The 16,154-nt window shown below is 36.2% G+C and overlaps 1 protein-coding gene across 2 annotated transcripts in view; it reads left to right on the top strand.

Annotated features, from left to right (window-relative positions):
• Positions 1-16,154, top strand: part of TPD52 (tumor protein D52) — a 211,216-nt gene that overhangs the window by 157,641 nt on the left and 37,421 nt on the right. The gene's annotated exons all lie outside the window — the stretch shown is intronic.

Here is a 16,154-nt window from a genome sequence, read left to right as displayed (position 1 = left end):
TATTTACCTTTTTAGGTTGGCTGAATTTTGAAGTTATAGGTTATGTGTCCCTATCTTCAAATAAAAATATGAAACAAATTAGTGACTGAATGCTTTTTCTATTAGAAATGATTGCCAAGATATGTTTGTTTCAGGGAATTTCTGGTAACATTTTCAACTTTATATAGTAAAGAAAAAAAAACCAATACGTAATTAAGGTAATGAGTTTTTGCCTCTTTCCGTTCTAATTATTATGTTTTAAGTCATGGTAAATGAGTTTGTTCTATGCTCATTTCCTAGGGGGTAGTTATCCACTAATTCCATTTTCTGGAAAATAAAATTATGTCACAGTTCTTGGAAACTGCATATTTATTTATTGTTTGGTTTTTTTTCAGAGATGGGGTGGGATGAAGAGTGGGTGAAATGAAGGTCATAATCCAAATTTTCTATTCTGTCCTCAAATACATACCATAGCTTATTACTCTTATTTTTTCTTTTTAATATTTGAGGTAAATTACATTGAATTTTGTAGAGAAAAAAGGGATAAGATACAGTACCATTCTGAGCTAGGCAGCATTACCCACATTTTGCAGCCAAGGAGGTGAGACCTAGAGAAGCTGGAAATGTGTGCATTCAGTGAACTGGTGCTCAGTACAGTTTGGATTGGGGCCCAACTTGTTGCATGATGTATTGGGAGGATACAATCCCCAACAGCCTGTCCACTTGGGACAGATTATTCTGTTTCTTTTAAAATATTTAAGTAACATGTTTATTAAATAAAACATACCTCTAGGTATCACTTTTTACATTTGAACAACTTTTTGTTGGAATAATCTTTTGTAAAATAATTAAGAAACATTATTAAGTATAAGTTGTAGTTTATCTTAAGCCACACCTATTGACTTCTGTTTTACCAAGTGACTTTATCAGAGATGTTACCAAGTAATGTTTATCTCATGGAAGCTAAATTCAGCCACAGTGTGAACGATAAACTGTCACTAACAAATAAGCAAGTGGGCTGTTCCCAGTTGACCTTTCTAGTCTGCATTTCAAGGTATGTCTTTTTAAGTCATGACCTTATGATGTGGGCTGTCTACATTTCTGTATTTTCAGGTTCATTTTTTTGAATTGGATAATTAACCAAGCATAATATTTTAAGTTGCATTTTTATTATAAGAAAAAGGAAAGTTAAAAAAAAGTATACATCTATCATTGCAAATATCATCAAATACTATATTCTTTTACGTTACAATTTTATGGCTTACTGAAAATGCATAAATTTCAATTTATGCAAATATTCTTTCCCATTTTTCTATATACTGTTTTGTTTATTATTTTAAAAAAGCACTACTGAACAAAGCAAACCCAATTAATTCTGTTGGTTTCTTCATTTTAGACTAAAACTTTAATTGATTTATTTATATACTGATCACTACAATGTCAAAGCTAATATTATTCAGTGATCAAGCCAAATTATTAAAATTATAATTATGTTGGTACTTTTGTTACTGTTTTCTTTGGTTTTGTTTCAACTTGTAAAAGTAATGCAGTCTCGTAAAAAAGCTATGGGAAATTCCCGAAGTAGCAAAATTTTAAAACTTCGTAGGTCCAATTTTGTAACCACGTATGGTGATGAGTATTAACTAGACTTGTGGTGAACATTTCACAGTATATACAAATATTGAGTTGTTATGTTGTATACCTGAAACTAAAATATAGTCGTTTTTATGTGTGTATATATATATATATATATAGTTATACGTCAGTTATATCTCAGTTTAAAAAATAGTGCTAACACTCTAAAAACAAAACAAACAGATAAACAACAACAACAAAAAAACCTTTAAAGGTCTACCAATCATTTTGGTGAATATCCTTTCAGTCTTTTCATCTAGACACAGAGTTTCGTTTTGTTTGTATATAGTTTTTATCATTTTCTCTATATAATTTTGAATCACAAGTTCCTCACTTAGTCTCATAGCATAACATTTCTTGTTATGAAGGATGCTTTATATATCACTGAATATAACACAATTTCTTTAAGCATTCCTATTTATTAGACATCTATGTTGTTTCTGTTTTAACCATTACAAGTGACACAGTTGTGAACATCTTCAAGGGTAAGACATCTAGACTCTTTCCTGAGGAAAGATTAAGTGGAATAACGAGGCTTAAAGGTTATTGATATTTTTCAGGCTTATGCAAACAGATTGAACATTTCATGTTTATTTATTAATATTTCCTTTTTTGTAAATTATCAGTTGATTTGCTTAGCTTATTTATCTTTTGGGATGATTATAGTATCTTCCTGATCTATGTACATGAGCTCTTCATATAATTAAGATTGTTCATCTTTTTATTTTAAAATTATTATTTTATTACAAAAGTAATTCAAGCTTATTTCAGAATACAAATTCAAATAAAGTAATGGAAAAAACAGATCATCTAGTTGAAAGCATTTTAATGTATAATGTAAAAAAATTTCTTATAAATCATATTTTTGAATACTGTTTTATTTATTTTATAATCATATTTTTGAATATTATTTTAGGTTTTCCCTCCAAATAGATATCTAAATATGTCATGAACAAAATTGTTAAAGACTATATAGCATTCCACTACTATAATTTAACTAGTCCCCTATTGGTATACATTGACACTGTTTCCAGTTTTCACTATTTTTATTAACAACCCTTCAGTGACAAATGCTGTGCATAAATCTTGGTATGATTATCTGATTATTTCCTTGAAATAAATTCTTTGGAGTGGGAAGGCTGGAAAGGGTATACATTCCTTAAAAGTTTGTACATGTTTCCCATTTACCACAGAGGAACTGTTTTACTATAACACTAGTTGTTACCATTTTATTTTTCATGTTTGCCAGTCTAATAGACAGAAGTACTGTCATTGTTTTAATTTGCTTTTTTGATGACTAGCAATGTGAACATCTTGCATTGACTTAATTCTGAAATGACTGTTGTATTTCCATTTCATTGGCTGATTCCAGCTGCTCATTAGTCTTTTGGATTTATCACTTTCCTATTAATTTTTACTCTTTGTTATAACTGTTAAAACTATTTGCTACCAGTTTATTGTTGGTTACCATTGCCATATAAACTTTCTCTATTATTATATAATTGATTTAATATATTTTTTCTTTTATAGTTTCTTGTTTGGTTATCATACTTAGAAAGACCATTGCCTCCATGGAAATACTGGCATGTTTCCTTGTAGTATTTTATAGTTTTATAGTTCAGTCTTATTTTAAACTATTTAAAATTTATTTTGGAGTAAGTCAGGACTCCTATTCTCCCCCGCCCACCACAATGATAATTGCTAATATCATTGAGGTCATATTACCTCCTATTATTTTTCCTAAGACACATTTATTTGCATCTTAACCTCTCTTATGTCCTTGAAATCACCATTGTCCAAGTGACACTTCTGACAGTTGTCATTGCCTGCCCATATGCAAAATTATTTATATTAACTTATTTTTTGAGCTATGTCCTTGATGAACTGTAAACTACAATGTATTGGGTCATTCTCAGCAGTTTTTTCTTTGGTAAAATAGAATAGGAGATATTAGAATGTACTGCACATAGCAAGACTAATTCTTGCTTTTAGGAAACTTATTTCAGTTGTGTGTTAATGTGTATGTTGAAGGAGATCTCTTTGAGGGTGCTGGATCATGATGTAAACTATGATTCTTACTCTGTCAGCCGTCATTGTCCAGAGAGTATAATGGTGAGGCTAAAGGCAGTTATGGAGGACTATAACCACTGCTGACCAGAGAAGGCAAAGTGGCTGGTGCTGGAATGTGGTAAAAGTCCAGATTTCTGTGAACCACTTACCTGTATCTTCTGAGTGTCTTCACCGTCTCTTTCTGCTCCTAATCACACTTTCCCCTTGGCCACTTTTCTACCTGCTGCTATTTCCATTGTTCTTTGGACTCTCTCTTTGGCAGAAAGACCCGTGAGAGTTAGTGGTGCTTGGCCAAATTTTCCTTTAATCTCTGCTTCACACTTAGTAGTCATAGATACTAGCTTCCTATATAGGAAGCACACCCAATGTATAGAAGCAAAGCCCCTCACTGTTTAGAATATACAGAATATACGGTTTACTGCATAAAGTTGTTCCCAAATTGTTTACCACAAACTCTTTGGGCAATAACTCTCTATTGTCTTTACTATATAGTTGTAGCAAGTAGCTTTCAATTTCTTTTCCACTTATCAGACTGAAAGTATGATATATCACCTGATTAGGTAAATTCTAATTTAGTTTTTGAGAAAATTGAATTTGTCCTTTTTTATTCACGTTTAAGAATTCCCATTATTTTAGAGTATTTGACTGTAGCCCGTGTATAATATTTTCACTTGGTTTAACTAATGCAGGAAATATTTATTACATGGTAACTCTTTTAAAAATAGCAATTTAAAGCTGTCTTTCTGTGTTGTGAACTATGCATCTGAATTTCATATGCTAATAGTATGTGGTTTTTAAAAAACATATCAATACTTGGGTTTTTTCTTCAGTTACCTACTAGTAGAAAACAAGGGGTTTATAGTCATGATCTGTTTAATTGTTATGATTTTTTTAAAGTAAGAACTTTCTGATGGGTGGGAATGTAAAATGGTGTAGCCAAATTGGAAAATAGTGGTAGCTCCTTAAACACTTGAACAGAGTTACCACATGACCCAGCAATTCCATTCCCAGGTATATAACTGAAAGAAATGAAAACATATGTCTACTCAAAAAGTTGTAAACAAATGACCAAAGCAGTATTATTTGTAATAGCCAAAAGATGGAAAGAACCCAAATACTCAACTGATGAACTGATAAACAAAATGTGTGTGTATTTGTATGTGTGTGTGTTTATACGTATATGAATATTAATTCAGCCATAAAAAGTAATGAAGATACAATTTGGCTGAACTTTGAAAACATTATGCTAAGTGAAAGGAGAATTACAAAGGACTACATATTGTATGATTTTATGTACATGAAATGTCCAGAATCGGCAAATATTTAGAGGTAGAAAGTAGATTAGTGGTTGCCTAGGAATGGGAAGATGAAGGGAGGGGGTTAAGGGATTGATGGCTAAGGGGTATAGATTTTCTTTTCGGAGTGGTGAAAATATTTAAGAATAGATTGTGATAACGGGTGCACAACTCTTTTTAGTGAGTATACTTAAAGCCATTGGAGTGCATACTTTAAATGGGTCAATTGTATGGTATGTGAGTTACATTTTAACTTTTTTTATATAGTCCCCTTCATTATAATTCATGAATACATTAGAAACTGACATAGATCTCTTTAATAATTAAAAGCATCTAGGTTTTCACGGGCATCTGCTTTCTGTTCATTCAGTTATGTAGTTAGAAAATCCACCATTTACTTGAGAATGGTGAAAAAGACCAAGTAATATTTTAGTGGCATTATGACAAGTTTTCACCTCATAAATACTCGGAAAGGGTCTCTGGGACCCCCAGGTCAAAAGACCACACTGTCTTAAGAGAACTACCCATGCTCAGTGTCTTCTGGAATTCCTTGTAAATTTCAAAGGGCACCTGGCCAACAACATTCTGTTGCTCAGCTGGCTTTCAAGTTGTGGTTCTGGGGCTACACATTAGAATTTGCATTTCTAACCTCCCCTTTGATGTACTCTAAAGGGTAGTCTTAAAAGGAGTCAAATATTGCCCAGACTTAAGATTTTCAAACTGTCCATGCTTATTTTATAAAAATAGTATATTACTCACTTGACCAACTCTCTCTGCCAAATAAAGGACCCAAGAACATTGTCAGTTGCAAAAAAGTTAGGTGAGGCTCCTCTTCTCTCCCCAGATCAAGTTATTTGGAATCCTGTGCAAATGCAAATGCAGAGCAATAGTCTTTCCTGGAAAAGAAAATTTTAATTAAAAAAAAATGAACTTTTCTGTTTAAGAATGGCAACATTGGGAGGCAGGACACTCAATTTCTTTCTGTTCTGTTTTGTGAACTTGAGCAAGTCACTCATTGTCTTTGGTCCTCAGCCTCTTGTTGATCTTTTTAGAGCCTTCCCAACTCTGAAATCTATGATTTTAATTCTGGGGGAAATGATCTGATTATAGCTGTCAACAAATACGTATTTAGACACACTGGCTGCTCTTATTCATGGTTTCCCAAATTGCAGGCATGCTGATTTAGTAGGGTTAATCCTGCTACCCTCCTCTCCCTTATCATGGCTTCTGAAGGAAAGTCCATTGTTTGTTTATATTAAAGGCAGCATTTTCCCAAAGTTACTATACAGTGCAGTTCACCTCGTTTCTCAGCCCAAACAATACATGTGGTGCCACAGAGTCTACCATCAAATAGCTTCAGTTACTCCTTTATAAACCAAGCTAAGAGTAGCCCTTGTCACTGCAGGGTTAGAGTATCTCAGCAAATAACCACAGACGTTATTTATAGCAATGTGTGCTTTGCATTTATACCATTTTATCTGTTACAGACATAGTATATTATTTGCTTGGTTACTTTATAATTGTGATAGTTTCATGCCACCCACTGTAGGTTGTTCTGCAGTGGTTACTCGAACCACAAATTAAGGAGTTATTTTTCTGTGGTTCAGTTATACACAAGAATTATATTGCAAGAGTTGCTGGAGCCCAAGTTCTATAAACAGTTTTTTTGGAAGAAGTCTTGTCTAACAGACTGACTAGATTGCTGGTACTCAGAACATGAGAGGACAGAACTTAGATGAGTGAAACATAACTTGTTGATAAAACTGTTGAAAATTGTGCTATAAAATAAGAATTTGCCAACTGCTGTCCGTGTTGGTGTGGCAGCAGTCATAGGTATAGGATGGAACTGGAGGAATTCTCCCGCCTAGAGCAGTGATTGTTTATACTTTGGGGGGTCATAGGCCCTCCATTTCACTTGAGAATATAGTGAAAGGGCATTGTCTAGGAAAATTTACACATGTATGTACATACACACATTTTGCACATAATATAGGGTTCACAGATTTCCCCCAACACATTCATTAACCTTTAGGGACTCATGAACCTAGGTTGATAAATTGGGCTGTGATGAGGAGAAGATTTTGCTTTAAAATGGAAGTTGTTGAAGCTAGTACAAAAGATATTGGACATTTGGGGATGGGAAGATCAATTAGGAGGCTATTGTAAAAATTCAGAAAGGAGGTAATAAGATCTTGAGTTAAAACTATGGCATGATTGATGGAATGGAGGGGACTGATTAAAAAGATATTGCAGAGTAAGAATCAACAGATAAATAAGCAAAAAGGAGATAGAGAAGAGATAGAGGATTATGTTAGGGTTTATAGGCTGAGGAAATGGGTGGATTATTATGCTTTACCTGAGATATGAGCAAGATCATTTTGCTATACTGACTTTTACTTATTTAAATATCTATACAGTCAAGATAATACAAATAGTGTGGATCAAATTACATGAATTGAGACCAGGCAGAATGTCTAGTATAGGAAACAGAAACTCAAGATATGTAGTGAAGCCTGCAGGGAGAAAGGGCTTAGCAGTTCTGTCAGAAGACTCTCTGTCCTCGCCAAATGGAGAGAAACTGGAGGGACTTGGCAGTTTCTGTTCAAATACGATCTGTCCGCTTCCTGGCGCAGTGCTGACCACACTTCTCTCTGCTGTACACTCTTTTGCTGCTTAAGGAAATCTGCCCTCCACCTCTTATGCCTGAGGCCAACTGGTATCCTATCATCTTCCCCAAGGCCTCAGGTGAATGCCTTCAGCCTTGGTTATCCAACTTGACACCCTCCTTTTGGGCACAGGGTGATACGAAGTGCCATTAGAATGCAGGTTGCTCATGCATGTGCAAGAAACACTTGTTTCTTATTTCTGCTGAGTGACTTTTGGAGTTTCCAGTATACAATTGCACCGTTAGCTACCCCGACCACTCACATAGTGGTCTGTGGGCAGCCATGTTGAAGCCAAGTGGCCTTCTCCGCCTGATTAGACCAGCGTATGCACCTGTACCAAGCTGGAACCAAACCAAGTTCCATCCCTTGGATTTTGGAATTGTGAACAAGAGAAAGGTAATTAGTCTCTTCACCTGTCTGGGAGTTCAACTTGTAAATGCAAGGGCTTTGAGCAGCCATATTGTATGCCAGGCAGACTGGAAAACAGAGAAAGCTGGTTTAAAGGAAGAGAGCAGAATTCTGCAGACGTGTGAGGGGAAGAGAGGTGAGAATCATGAGAGAGAGTTCACCAGCTGAGGCTCTTATGGCTTCTCAGTTTCTGGATTTAGCCTTTCTTGAAGTCTGCTCTAGGATTTCTGAAGGCACTCATATATCCTTTTAATGAATTCATTTTTTCTCTCTCTTTCTTCTTAATATAGTTTAATTTCTATTTTGTGGAGCCAAGAGCCAAGTGTCTACACACCAGTGCTTCTTATTCTCATTCTCTTTCTTGGCTGTTGTCAAAAGATATGCTACCAGGATGTGCTATCAGGCACACCAGGCTACCGTTTTTGAAAAGTATTTGGCCTTCAGACAACATCCTTGGATACAGTGATTCAAACTACAGGTCAGGGCTTCATATTTTCAATCCAGCTTAGGCATTTGGACTGAACATTACCAGAACTAGCCATTTAGAGTGGGAAACACAGTGGTATGCATTCCAACACAGATTTTTCAATCTAATTACATATCCACTATATCTCTAAACACTTAATTCAGGGTTCTGGTTTTTACTGTTCTTTTCCTAACTTTTCTGAAATAATTCTTTGATTCTTGCCAAGTTTTCAAGCCAGTTTTTGAATATAGGGAAAATGGAACTTATTCAGTGTCTCAGTCTGTTTGGGCTGCTATAACAAAAATACCACATATGGGGTGGCTTAAACAGCAAATGTTCATTTCTCACAGTCCTGGAGGCTGGGAAGTCCCACAGCCTAGGCACTAGCAGATTTGGTGTTTTGTGAGGATCCACTTCCTGGTTCATAGCAGTGGTCTTCAGGTTGTGTTTTCACATGGCAGAAGGTGCAAGGGAGCTCTCTGAGGTCTCTTTTATAAGGTTGCTAATCCCATTTCATGAGCGCTCCATCCTTGTGACCTAATTACCTCCCAAAGGCCCCATCTCCAAATATCATCTCCTCGGGTATTAGGATTTAACATGAATTTTGGGGTGACATACACATCATTCTATAGCATTCAGCAATCAAGTTTGCTTTAAATGCATTTAAAGCGGTTGCTCAGAAATTTTAAAAAGGATATGTACATTGGAGTCAAAGAGTCATAAATGCATACCTTCAATATGGAAAATTTTACAGTGCATACTAACTCAAACAAATCATACCTTGAGATAGCTTAGTCAAGGAAGGTTCCTAACAAAGTAAGATAGAACAGAATTTATTATAATAAAAAATATTGGTCACATTTTTATATATAGCATACATGATATACTGTGTTAATCAAGTATTCTTATAAATGGTAAAAGAACTAAAGCCAAACAAACCACAGGCTGTTAAATAAATTAGTTTATAAGAATGAAAGTGCTTTATTAGTAGTATTTTATATTAGTATATATTAGTTGTTATATAGTACATTTGAACAACTTGGCTAATTTATATAATTTCATGTTATTTTCTAAGTTCCATTATTTCTACTTTAAGTCATGAGTTGGATAGAAGTGTATTTTAAATCTCCAAACAAGTGAAAATTTTTAATTACTGATTTCTAACATAATTGTATTGTGATCAGAGGAAATGACACCAAATTTGTGAACTTTGTTGAAGCTTTCTTTTTAGCCCAGTTTTGGTCAATTTTTGTAAATGTTCCATTTTAAAACAACTTTGATGGTAGATTTGTCTTTTCTGTTAGTAATCCTTTTAATTTTTACTGTATACAACTTGAGGCTCTTTTACCTCTTTCATTCAAATTAGAATTTTCCTATCTTCTAGGTAATCTTTTCCCTTTCTTCCATTATGTAGTGAGCCTTTATATCTGTAGAAATGTTAAAAGAAGCTCAGGTTCTGCAAAACCCAGCTTCAGTGCTATTTATTCTTTGAGTTCCAGCTCTCTCTCTCTCTTTTTTTTCTGCCTTTCTATAATCAATTCTAAATTGCCGACTCAATGATACAGTTAAAGAAAATATTTTTGGTGTCTTAACAACTGTGTTTATTTCTTTTTAGCAGGATCTTTGGTCAGTTTACTTATCCTAACGTACTGCTGGATATGGAAGTCTGTTACCTTTATTTTTAATTTAATTTTAATCAGGATTATTCATGAATATTTGTATATGTTTATATAAGTTTAGAGTTTTGAAGAATAAATTAAATCAGAGCCATATGGAATGAACCTTTAAATAAGTGCAAAATTTTACTTAAACTTCTGACATGCTTCTCACTTGGTACTAATATTCCATTGACCAATACCATGAGAGATTTAAATTTGGGAGGCATTCTGAATGTTATTGAAAATGGGAACATTTTTGTTCTTTTTGTAATCATTTATGTGCTCAAAGCTTGTATCCTCAAGGCAGTTATTTTTCATTAGTTAACTTCTTTGCATTCTCAGAATCATTGCAGATATAATTAACATGTAAGATTAAATTCATAAGCATGAAACTAATTATGATTGTATGCTGATGAAAGCAATTAGACAAAGCATTTTACTTTTTGACTCCTAGTAGGTAGATGTGGCCAGCAACTGCCTGTCCTCCAAAAAGAATAAAAGGATATACCTTAAGTGTATTTTAATTCGTAATATATTAACATTTATGAGGCTCCTGTGGGTATATGGTTTGATTCTATGCCAGAATCTTTTAAGGAAATGACTTATTTCCTTTGCTAAGCATAAGACTAAAGATAGTACTACTTGGCAAATTGCTATAGATGCTTTCATGGGAATATTAATGAAACAATATAGTATAATGTTTATGAGCACAGGATGGGAAGTCATTATCTGGGTTTACTTGTTTAATGGTGCAATCTTAAGCAAGTTACTTAATGCTCTGTCCATTAATTTCTTCCCTGTAAAAATAATACTACCTTAGATAAATCACTGAGAAGAATATCTGGATCCTAGAATAGCAAGCACTTAATTAAATTTGCTATTGTTTTCCCCCTTAGGAATAATTATTAGACTGTATATTGATGTAAACTTGGGGAAAATTCCAATCTATACATTTCTTAGTTTTAATATTAATAGGCTTATGTGTGTTATATGTAGCTTATGTCACATATATAACTTCCATGAAGCCTGAATTTATTTACTAGTGACCACTAAAAACCGTCTCTGGGTAAGTGAGAGAGCCTCTTGGACTCAAGGATCGGTGATCTCAGTCGTCTGGTAAACATCGTCTGTAGAATCCTGACCACGTAAGTTCCCTCTGCAGGAGTGATGATGGTGTTGTGACGTTAATACTAGTCAGAGAATTACAGCAGTGGTTCTAACAACAGTAGCAGTAGGGGCTAGTACCTAGTACAGGCGGTGTTTATTGAATACTTACATGGTACCAGGTCCTCTTCTAGGTCCTTTACATGTATTTTATCTTCATAGCAACCAATGAAGTAGATACTATTACTATCTCAGTAACAATTTTTTGAATAAAGAAATAGAGGGACATCTCATTTTATAGATGCAGAAATGATGATACGAAAGAGTTGTACAGAGTCACACTTACCTGCACATGAAATTCTGCCAGATGTTTTTGGCTTGGGGCAAGGGCATTTCATTCAGCTCTGGCACTTGTCCCTTTCTGTAGCTAGGTTTCACGGCCACTGTCAAGCAAACCAATCTTAAGCCTATGGAAACTATCTGTTTATAATCTCCATTGAATTGTTTCAGAATTCCATTTTACCCCTGGGTTCAATTCTTTATTGTTACACTCCCATTACTTTGGGAAGGAGGTATAAAGAGAGATGTGTATATACTTGGGACAATATGCTATTAACATACAAGCAAAGAAATGCCACTGCCAGTCTTGCTAATGCCTCAGGCCTCTTCACCTGCTTGCTGGCCCTATTCCTGTGGTCTGTCTTGAGTCCTGGCCTACATTACCTTAGTTCCCCACTTTGAGCCAGTCTCGATTTCTCTTTGCATCTAACATAAGCTTCTGAAACAGAAATACGAGAAATGTGGTAGAAAACAAAATGCCAGGAGACCTACTGATAGTTCACTCAGTGACCGTGTTAATATCGCACCCCTGGTGGCTCCTACTCTTTTTCAGGCACTCTAAATAATGCCTTCTTGATATGTTAACTCAGAAGCCACTCTGCTTGTGGAAGCTGGGCTAGGAGGAGTTTTATGGAGTGACTTTCCAGTTCTCACTTGACCTGTTCTGTGTACATGGATACAAGTGCTGGCCACAGGGGAAAGTGTGGAGCATTCTTCCGCCTTCACTTCCTCGGCTCTTTAGCCCCCACTGAGCTGTGAACAGTGGCTGAGGACAAAAGCTGTACACACTGTACAAACAGAGCACCAAAGCAGCAGCACACTGAGTCATTCTTCGCTCTGTGTGAGAACTGAGGGGGACTCTGTTCATTTCCTTTGTGCTGGTGTCTGTCAACAGCGCTGTTTGAGGCAAGGCCTATTGTGCTGGCCAGTGTTTCTTATTGACCTAAGTCTGTGCCTGCTATGTTCCCAGGGTCGAAGTTGCGAGTGAGAGAATGTTTGAAAAGGGGTAATCATAGGCTAAATGCATTTTGCTGCATTGTCATCTGACCTATTAAATCTAAACTGTGGTCTCCGTTAATGCAAACAGGTAATTATATAGTCACAGCTGCAGCTATTGACATCTGGTTACCACCCCCATAGAAAAAAATACGTGTTTTTTGTCTGTGTCTAGGTTCTTATATGCCGGACATTCATGATTTTTAACTGAAAATAGATAATGGGTTAGGAGTACTGAAAGAGCCACAAGGTGGATACTTTAAAATAGCCCCTGCCACAGCTGTTGGCATATGTTGTCCTTCAGTAACGCAGTGTTTTCCCAGGACTCCAGACTGAGTAATCTTGGTGCAATTTTAGTTTCTAAGGTGTGTGAGGTAAAGATAATTTGTATGTTTCCATGCCATACGATCCCATCATACTAAGTCACTTCGAAAGGTCTCCCTCTCATGACCTGGTTTCGCTTGCTTGCCTGCTGGTTTTATCTATCGTTTTTTATTGCCTCAATTCCCCCGGTGTAGGGTGGTATTTGCAAGAAGTCCACATTTCCAGATCATGAAAGTACATTGGAGTGAATTGAGGCTTTATGGCTATTAATTATGTTAATAAATGCTGTCCTTTCTGGTTTCTTTCAGTATTCTAAGGAGCAAAAGTTATGAATAAATCAGTCCTGGTACATCACATCCTCGATGTCCTTTGGAGACAAAAATACGTTTATATTAGTAGAAGAAAAAATGTTTAGAAATGTGTTCCGCCCAACCATGAAAATCCATTTACCACTAGAGTACTCCACCAGTATTTTCATTCACTTCCATAATTCATTATTTAACAATATTTATTAAAAAGCCTAGGAGGTGATAGACTGGTAGGTGGTAGGTGTTGGGTTACAATTTAAAATTAAAAATCTGTCCTGTTAGTTTTTCTAAGTCACACCGTCACTAGTAGCGTTACGAAGTGTATCGGGAGTGGAACCGATGTAGGAGACAGAGGAAAACAGTTTTAAGACCTTGTAACTTCGAGGTTTTTCTAATGTTTTGACACTTTGTCTCTGAAATGTTTGGATGCTATATCTCTCTAAGTGGATAGTTACAAATCCCATTGAAACCTTGAGGAGCAAGCACTGAGGAGGCCAAAGCGCATGGTTTAATGCTGTCTTTTGAGCCAGGGTCCTGTAAACCGGGCTCAGCTCATGCCTTCTTGCCACATGTGTCTCCGATTGTGCTTGGGCCGGGTGCATTGGGTGCTTTGAGGCTATGGTGGCTATTCTGAGGATGGCAATTCATCATTACCTCCTGTATCCTAGGTACTGAAGACATAATGATGAGTAATATAAAACTCTTACCTGCAGGAGCCTCAGATTAAATGCCTACTTTTCTTTTACCGTAATATTTGCTGTTAGTGTTCTTAAGTAAAGTTGGCACATTCTACATGGAACACTATGTGAAATTAAAGTATTTACTAAAATGAATGCTGGTCACTATCTCAATGCTTAGAAATTAAAATTGTTTTCAAATTCTTATAATGAAATCTTTTTTTTAACAAATAATACATTTGTCATTTCTTAGTACTATTTCATATATAAAATTACTTTGACAGATACCAAGTATAATCACTTCAAAAGGCTTTTCATATTTGTAAGAAATAACAAACCATATGCTGTCTTGCAGAAGCCTTGATTTGGAAAGAACATGGCTCTTAGCCAGCAATTAATTAAGCCACTCTTTTATTTTGGCCATATTGTGGTGTTGTATAGGTGTGAAATTTGCTGTCTTCACCAAATTAGAATATTCCTGTGTATCCATGATAGTTATTAGGGAAAGCAGTCAACTTTGGTGTTATTTTCCTACAAACTAGTGGGAATTGTAAGTGCAAGTGATCGAAGCACAAGAAGAATGGGGAAAAACTACTGGGGTAAAATGGGAATATGGACTTGGGACTGGATAGCTGAAGAGTGACTCCTGTTACTGTGGTCCATTTAAAGTTGCCTCATTGTTATTAGGAAGATGGAAGTGGAACATCTGTAGGTGTCTTGCTAGAGAATATAGAATAAGGAAAGATTACTTAATTATCGGTTGTGTCTAGTGGGAGACCCTGTTGTCCGAAAGAGAATATAATTAGCCTGACTAATCGATTTCCTGCATTTCTCTGGAATCCAATTTGGATATTCTTAAATTATCTTCAAATACAGGTCTTCTCTGGTAGCAGATTGTTTGGGCTCAATAAGGTTACTTCTTCCTCTCCTCATGCAACCTCACTTGCTTCTCATTAGAGCAGAATTAACTTTGTATTCAGGATATAGTAGTTAAACAGAGTTATGGGCTTGGGTCTAAAGATCGCAATCAGCCTCGACAGAGAGCTTCCTTTCACCCATTTCTCCCATTGTCGCCGCTTCCCCCCATTCATCCTCCTCGCTGTTGATCTTAGCAAGAGACCCAGGGACACTATCGCTTTGCTTACAAATAAGGTTTTATGTTTGATCTTTTCATTTTGTAAAAGATAAAGCACCTAAGTCTTAAAAGGGTGCTTTCTTTTTTTAATGAACAGCCGTGGCTCTGGGCATTTCAAAAGCTCTGTAATGTTTTGTTCATACGGTAAAAAGGATCCACAACAGACATTGTGATTCGAATACTTGTTTTCTTTCTCTTAGTGGAAAATTATTTCTCTGAGATTAAACATGATTAAACTGTAAGATTTCTTTAGCACTTTACTCCAAACCCTAACAAATAAAACCAAACTCCACGTCTACTGTGGAGTGGCTCCCTGAGCCCAAGCCTTAGCTATTAAATTTCTCCTTCTTTACGGTAAGTACTGGTACCAAGTACTGGACTGCGGGTACCTGCGTGCCCCCACCCCCACCCCCTGCTGCACACTGATACAGTCTGGTACACATCTTTATCTTTGGGAAGAGTGAAGTGTATTGAAGAGCTTCACAAATAATTGTAGGTGGGTGCAGTGCAGAGAGGGTTAACCATCTGGCATTTTCAGTGGCTTAATTAAGCTCTGGCCAAGAGCCAGGATCAGTAGAAAATGGGACAACCGCAGAAACCAGTGGGTTTCAGCATCTTGGCAAGGTCTGGAGCATTCAGCAGCAGCCTGTGCTTGTGCCTACCTGTTGTGGGAAAGTGAGAGGCTGTCCAGACAAGGGACAAAGCAGCCAGGCATTTTCCCATCCAGCTTTCCTATTGTTTTTGTCTCTTTAAAAAGGAGGCAAGAGTACCTGTCACTGAGCACGACTGTAGTGATTCACTGCAGTGTGCTTTGCGCCCTGCAAGGAGGGGCTGGTTTAAACCCACCCACCAAGGAAAGCCCTGTCATCTCTGAGGCTGCACCGTGTAGAAAGCAGCCTTGCCTGTAAAACAGGATGTTGTCAGGCTTTGAGGTTTGGGAATGATCCACGGGGAGATTTGGCCATGTTGAGAAGTTTCAATCAGTCAGTGTTTATTTAGCCTCAGTGCTTTTTCAAGAAAAGAAAGTACTGGAGTTTTATTGTTGTTATTGATAAAGTTAATATTGGTCATAAGATTACGAGCCTTTGAAATAA

This window comes from Camelus bactrianus, chromosome 29 (genome assembly GCF_048773025.1).
Source record: "Camelus bactrianus isolate YW-2024 breed Bactrian camel chromosome 29, ASM4877302v1, whole genome shotgun sequence".
NCBI classification, from domain to species: Eukaryota; Metazoa; Chordata; class Mammalia; order Artiodactyla; family Camelidae; genus Camelus; species Camelus bactrianus.
Note: the sequence above shows the minus strand (reverse complement) of the source record. Positions and strands in the feature narration are given on the sequence as shown.